The sequence below is a fragment of the Oncorhynchus kisutch genome, linkage group LG6 (genome assembly GCF_002021735.2).
Source record: "Oncorhynchus kisutch isolate 150728-3 linkage group LG6, Okis_V2, whole genome shotgun sequence".
Lineage (NCBI taxonomy): Eukaryota > Metazoa > Chordata > Actinopteri > Salmoniformes > Salmonidae > Oncorhynchus > Oncorhynchus kisutch.
Genome location: NC_034179.2, coordinates 38338366 through 38345397, shown reverse-complemented (window position 1 = coordinate 38345397; position 7032 = coordinate 38338366). Strand labels below are relative to the sequence as shown.

At 46.0% G+C, this 7032-nt stretch overlaps 1 pseudogene; it reads right to left on the bottom strand.

Annotated features, from left to right (window-relative positions):
- Positions 1 to 1874: 1874 nt before the first annotated feature.
- Positions 1875 to 6735, bottom strand: LOC109891818 (peroxisome assembly protein 12-like; annotated as a pseudogene).
- Positions 6736 to 7032: the final 297 nt, after the last annotated feature.

The window sequence follows — 7032 nt, the reverse complement described above, 5'->3', positions numbered from 1 at the left end:
TTTTTCTTAGTTGAATGTGCTGACAACAAAATCACACAAATTATCAATGGAAATCAAATTTATCAACCCATGGAGGTCTGGATTTGGAGTCACACTCAAAATGAAAGTGGAAAACCACACTACAGGCTGATCCAACTTTGATGTAATGTCCTTAAAACAAGTCAAAATGAGGCTCAGTAGTGTGTGTGGCCTCCATGTGCCTGTATGACTTCCCTACAACGCCTGGGCATGCTCCTGATGAGGTGGCGGATGGTCTCCTGAGGGATCTCGTCCCAGACCTGGACTAAAGCATCCGCCAACTCCTGGACAGTCTGTGGTGCAATGTGGCGTTGGTGGATGGAGTGAGACATGATGTCCCAGATGTGCTCAATTGGATTCAGGTCTGGGGAACGGCGGGCCAGTCCATAGCATCAATGCCTTCCTCTTGCAGGAACTACTGACACACTCCAACCACATGAGGTCTAGCATTGTCTTGCATTAGGAGGAACCCAGGGCCAACCACACCAGCATATGGTTTCACAAGGGGTCTGAGGATCTCATCTCGGTACCTAATGGCAGTCAGGCTACCTCTGGCGAGCACATGGAGGGCTGTGCGGCCCCCCAAAGAAATGCCACCCCACACCATGACTGACCCACCGCCAAACCGGTCATGCTGGAGGATGTTGCAGGCAGCAGAACGTTCTCCACGGCGTCTCCAGACTGTCACGTCTGTCACGTGCTCAGTGTGAACCTGCTTTCATCTGTGAAGAGCACAGGGCGCCAGTGGCGAATTTGCCAATCTTAGTGTTCTCTGGCAAATGCCAAACGTCCTGCACGGTGTTGGGCTGTAAGCACAACCCCCACCTGTGGACGTCGGGCCCTCATACCACATACCACCATACCATCATGGAGTCTGGTTCTGACCGTTTGAGCAGACACATGCACATTTGTGGCCTGCTGGAGGTCATTTTGCAGGGCTCTGGCAGTGCTCCTCCTGCTCCTCCTTGCACAAAGGCGGAGGTAGCGGTCCTGCTGCTGGGTTGTTGCCCTCCTATGGCCTCCTCCACGTCTCCTGATGTACTGGCCTGTCTCCTGTTAGCACCTCCATGCTCTGGACATTACTCTGACAGACACAGCAAACCTTCTTGCCACAGCTGTACATCCTGGATGAGCTGCACCACCTGAGCCACTTGTGTGGGTTGTCGACTCCGTCTCATGCTACCACTAGAGTGAAAGCACTGCCAGCATTCAAAAGTGACCAAAACATCAGCCAGGAAGCATAGGAACTGAGAAGTGGTCTTTGGTCACTACCTGCAGAACCACTCCTTTATTGGGGGTGTCTTGCTAATTGCCTATAATTTTCACCTGTTTCTTCCATTTGTACAACAGCATGTGAAATGTATTGTCAATCAGTGTTGTTTCCTAAGTGGACAGTTTGATTTCACAGGAGTGTGATTGACTTGGAGTTACATTGTGTTGTTTAAGTGTTCCCTTTATTTTTTTGAGCAGTGTATGACAACTAACATAGTCATGTCAGTAAATGACTGCTGTCTGAACATGCACAAATCTGATTTGTACACATGTAACTTGCTGTTTGGACAGTCAGTTTTCCAGAACAGATTTGAAAAACAAAACTGATTTAATCATTAATGCCTGCAGTGTGAACATGGCTTCATTGTTCCTCCATGTACTGCAAAACAAGGATAGGCCCTAATTTTACATTTACTATTGGTCGAAATGAGATCAATTACTAAGGTATGGTTTTGAGAAAGGTCAATGAATGTTCAAAACCGAACATGAGACAGAACTACTTCTGACCTTGTGTAATTAAATGTAGTGTTAATTACTAATGAATAAACCACCCGTGTTAAAGTATCATAAGTGCGAGGGATATGTTAGTTCTCTGAGGAGTACCATTACAAGAGGAACTGCAGGAAGAACACACCCAGGAGAGACTAGCGGAAATGGACAGAGCCACACCTCCACCACTGTCAGCCTACGCAGCCTCGCACCAACACTGGGAAGAAAGAATGACTCATTTGAGGGAAGTATACTTATGGGCTTAAATGATTTAAAAAGTGATTAAGCTCCTTGAACTCAAGAGTCCCTTGAGACCGGATGTCCCTAGGGCTGTTGCGTGACCATATTACCGCCACACTGGCAGTCATTACCGCAGTAAAATTTAATGTGACCATCGAGTCACGGTAATCTCCGTTTATGCAATCTGAACACGCATTGGTAGTACGCAACTCACTAACGATCATCAGGTCGCTAATGGCCTGGTACTCAGGGCTCTATTTCTGCTCTAACCACTCTGCAAATGCAATTGAAAATCACATCAGACACTTATCATCAAAACTGTATAGAGATTTTTAAAACACCTCACTGTGATTGATCAATTTGAAGAAAGAAGTTCAATAACAGGTCGTTGTGGGTGTTGTTTCAAAGCCTAACACAACAAAATTGTGTGTTAGGTGATGATTAATTCAAATCACCCTTCCACATATTAGAGCTTATGCATACACATAGGCCTACAGTGCCTTCAGAAAGTATTCACCCCTCGTCTTTTTCCACAATTTGTTGTTTTATAGCCTGAATTTAAAATGGATTCCATTCAGATTTTTTGTCACTGGCCTACACACAATACCCCATAATGTCAAAGTGGAATTATGTTCAGGAGTAAGAAAGTGCTTAACAAGTCACATCAAAAGTCGCATGAATGTTGTGTTCAATAAGTGTTTAACATGATTTTTTAATGACGAGCTCTTCTCTGTACCCCAGTCCCTCAGTCGAGCAGTGAATTTCAAACACACATTCAACCACAAAGACTAGGGAGGTTTTCCAATGACTCACAAAGAAGGGACCCTATTGGTAGATGAGTAATAAAAAATATAAAAGCAGACATTAAATATCCCTTTAAGCATGGTGAAATTATTAATTACACTTTGGATGGTGTATCAATACACCCAGTCACTACAAAGATATACAGGCCTCCTTCATAACTCAGTTGCCGGAGAAGAATAAAACCGCCCAGGGATTTCACTGAGGCCAATGGTGACCTTAAAACAGTTAGAGTTTATTGGCTGTAATAGGAGAGAACTGAGCATTGTAGTTACTCCACAATACTAACCTAATTGACAGAGTGAAAAGAAGTAAGCTTGTAAAAAATACAAATATTCCAAAACATGCATCCTGTTTGCAACAAGGCACTAAGTAATACTCCAAAAAATGTGGTAAACCAATTATCTTTTTGTACTGAATACAAAGTGTTATGTTTGGGGCAAATCCAACACAACACATTATGGAGAACCACTCTCCATATTTTCAAGCTTAGTGGTGGCTGCATCATGTTTTGGGTATGCTTGTAATCGTTAAGGACAGGGGAGTTATTCCGGATTTAAAAAATTACGGAATGGAGCTAAACACAGGCAAAATCCTATAGGAAAACCTGGTTCAGTCTGCTTTCCACCAGACACTGGGAGATGAATTCACCTCTCAGCAGGACAATAACCTAACACACAAGGCCAAATCTATACTGGCGTTGCTTACCAAGAAGACAGTGAATGTTACGGAGTGGCTGAGTTACACTTTTTACCTAAATATACTTAAAAATCTATGGTAAGACTTGAAAATGCTTGATTAGAAATGGAAACCAATTTGACAGTCTGAAAAATTTAGATAATAATCATGGGAAAATGTTGCATAATCCAGGCGTGGAAAGCTCTTAGAGACTTACAAAGAAAGACTAACAGCTGTAATTGCTGCCAAAGGTGCTTCTAAAAAGTATTGACTCAGGGGTGTGACTACTTATGTAAATCAGATATTTCTGATTTTACAATTTCAATCAATTTGCACACACAAAAAAATTCTTAAAACATGTTTTCACTTTGAACATGTTTTCATGTTTTCATTTAGAATTCAGAATGCAACACAACAATGTGGAATAAGTCAAATAATTTCTGAAGGCACTGTATATAATGATTGTGCCATTATGGAAGACAGCCTACCACATATGGCAGAAAAAAAACATTTAAAATGTCTTTGGTACATAATTGGTTTAGCCTGTACTCCAAAATTAAACAAATTCTAGTAATCACCTTTGAGTGTGGACTGCATACTGCATACAAGGGAGGCCCCGTAGGTTGGTGTGGGGTCCAGCAGCCGACGAGGCCTTCCGCCTTCTCAATTTACGTTTCACCTCCTCCCAAGTGCTGAAACATTCAGATCCCATGATATCCTTTGGGGTGGAGGTGGAAGCTTCCGGGGTAGGCGTGGGGGTAGTTTTGTCTCAACGACAGGGGAACCCACAAGTTGTACCCATGTGTGTTGTATTATAAGAAATTGTCCCCTGTAGAGAGGAACTACGACTTTGGCGATCGGAAGCTCCTGGCAGTGAAGTTGGCATTAGAGGAGTGGAGACACTGGCTGGAGGGCGCCAATGAACCATTTGTCATCCTTACCGACCACAGGAACCTTGAGTACATACGGACAGCGACGAGGTTGAATCCGCACAATGCAAAGTGGGCTCTTTTCTTCACAAGGTTTAACTTCACGCTAACCTATCACCCAGGCTCAAAGAACACCAAGGCCAATGCCTTGTCCCGCCTCTACGATTTGGGAGAGGGCCCTGTTCTGAGTGAGCCTATAATCCCATCCTCCCGAGTCGTAGCTCCTGTGGTCTGGGACGTAGATGTGGCGATCCGCCAGGCTGCCCGGATTGACCCGCACCCGGGGGGGTCAAGTTGCATCTTGCAGCCCATATACCGTATGTCTTTTATTTCTCAGCTATTCTAAGGTTTGTATCATTCACAACTGAAGTAGCCAAATAACTCTAGCATATTGGATCTGTTTCAAATGATCACTTTTACACTCTGCCACTTCATATGCACACTCGCTCCAGAATGGGAAAAATAGCACTCCTTTCTGCCATATCTGGTCTCTTGGCCCTCCCACCCCTATGGGAGGGCAGCTCCCGGTCAGCCCAGTTCAATCTCTTCTCTGTCCTGGCGGCACCCCAATGGTGAATCCAGCTTCCCCCTGAAGCTAGGACAGCAGAGTCCCTTCCCATCTTCCCGAAAACATCTGAAATCCTACCTCTTCAAAGAGTATCTTAAATAATACCACACCACCCCCCTCTCACCGACCCCCACCCCTCTTAATTAAAAACAAATATATATACATTTGTGAACCCCCGCTGACAAAATTTCATGACCGCCACAGCCCTAGTTGTCACAAATTAATTCTTACCTTGAGCCGATGGTCATGGAAGGGGTGGCTGGTTTGAGGTCCATATTTGTGATATCATGTCCTGTGAGGTGAGCCAGCCTGACACCTGCCAGCCACAGCAATGGTGAGTGGGTCTTGGCTCGGTCAAACATGTACAGCAGCTGCTGGCAGAAAACACAGCTGTTCCAGCCCATGCTGACATAGGGGTAGGCTGCCAGGAAGGCCTTGTACATCCCTCTGCTTGGCCAGTACCTGTTTCAGCTTGGCCCCCAGGTAAGGAGCCAGGCCAAGCAGGACCAGCGAGCGCCAGTGCTGTTTCCAACGCAGACCCAAGTGAGATGTCCATTCGTGCCCCGAAGCAGCCACACACTTTAGGCTGTATAGGTTTTCAGAGAATGAGGCACTAGTCCAAGACAGAAAATGGTGCTGAAGCAATACATAAAGAACGTAGCGAGACGGGATAAACTCATCCAGAACCTGAGGTAATACTTGAGAGAAAGAAATTGCATCATATCAATCTTGAATCATACACTGCTCAAAAAAATTAAGGGAACACTAAAATAACACATCCTAGATCTGAATGAATGAAATATTCTTATTAGATACTTTTTTCTTTACATAGTTGAATGTGCTGACAACAAAATCACACAAATTATCAATGGAAATCAAATTTATCAACCCATGGAGGTCTGGATTTGGAGTCACACTCAAAATTAAAGTGGAAAACCACACTACAGGCTGATCCAACTTTGATGTAATGTCCTTAAAACAAGTCAAAATGAGGCTCAGTAGTGTGTGTGGCCTCCACGTGCCTGTATGACTTCCCTACAACGCCTGGGCATGCTCCTGATGAGGTGGCGGATGGTCTCCTGAGGGATCTCGTCCCAGACCTGGACTAAAGCATCCGCCAACTCCTGGACAGTCTGTGGTGCAATGTGGCGTTGGTGGATGGAGTGAGACATGATGTCCCAGATGTGCTCAATTGGATTCAGGTCTGGGGAACGGCGGGCCAGTCCATAGCATCAATGCCTTCCTCTTGCAGGAACTGCTGACACACTCCAACCACATGAGGTCTAGCATTGTCTTGCATTAGGAGGAACCCAGGGCCAACCACACCAGCATATGGTCTCACAAGGGGTCTGAGGATCTCATCTCGGTACCTAATGGCAGTCAGGCTACCTCTGGCGAGCACATGGAGGGCTGTGCGGCCCCCCAAAGAAATGCCACCCCACACCATGACTGACCCACCGCCAAACCGGTCATGCTGGAGGATGTTGCAGGCAGCAGAACGTTCTCCACGGCGTCTCCAGACTGTCACGTCTGTCACGTGCTCAGTGTGAACCTGCTTTCATCTGTGAAGAGCACAGGGCGCCAGTGGCGAATTTGCCAATCTTAGTGTTCTCTGGCAAATGCCAAACGTCCTGCACGGTGTTGGGCTGTAAGCAACCCCCACCTGTAGACGTCGGGCCCTCATACCACATACCACCATACCATCATGGAGTCTGGTTCTGACCGTTTGAGCAGACACATGCACATTTGTGGCCTGCTGGAAGTCATTTTGCAGGGCTCTGGCAGTGCTCCTCCTGCTCCTCCTTGCACAAAGGCGGAGGTAGCGGTCCTGCTGCTGGGTTGTTGCCCTCCTACGGCCTCCTCCACGTCTCCTGATGTACTGGCCTGTCTCCTGTTAGCGCCTCCATGCTCTGGACATTACTCTGACAGACACAGCAAACCTTCTTGCCACAGCTCGCAATGATGTGCCATCCTGGATGAGCTGCACTACCTGAGCCACTTGTGTGGGTTGTAGACTCCGTCTCATGCTACCACTAG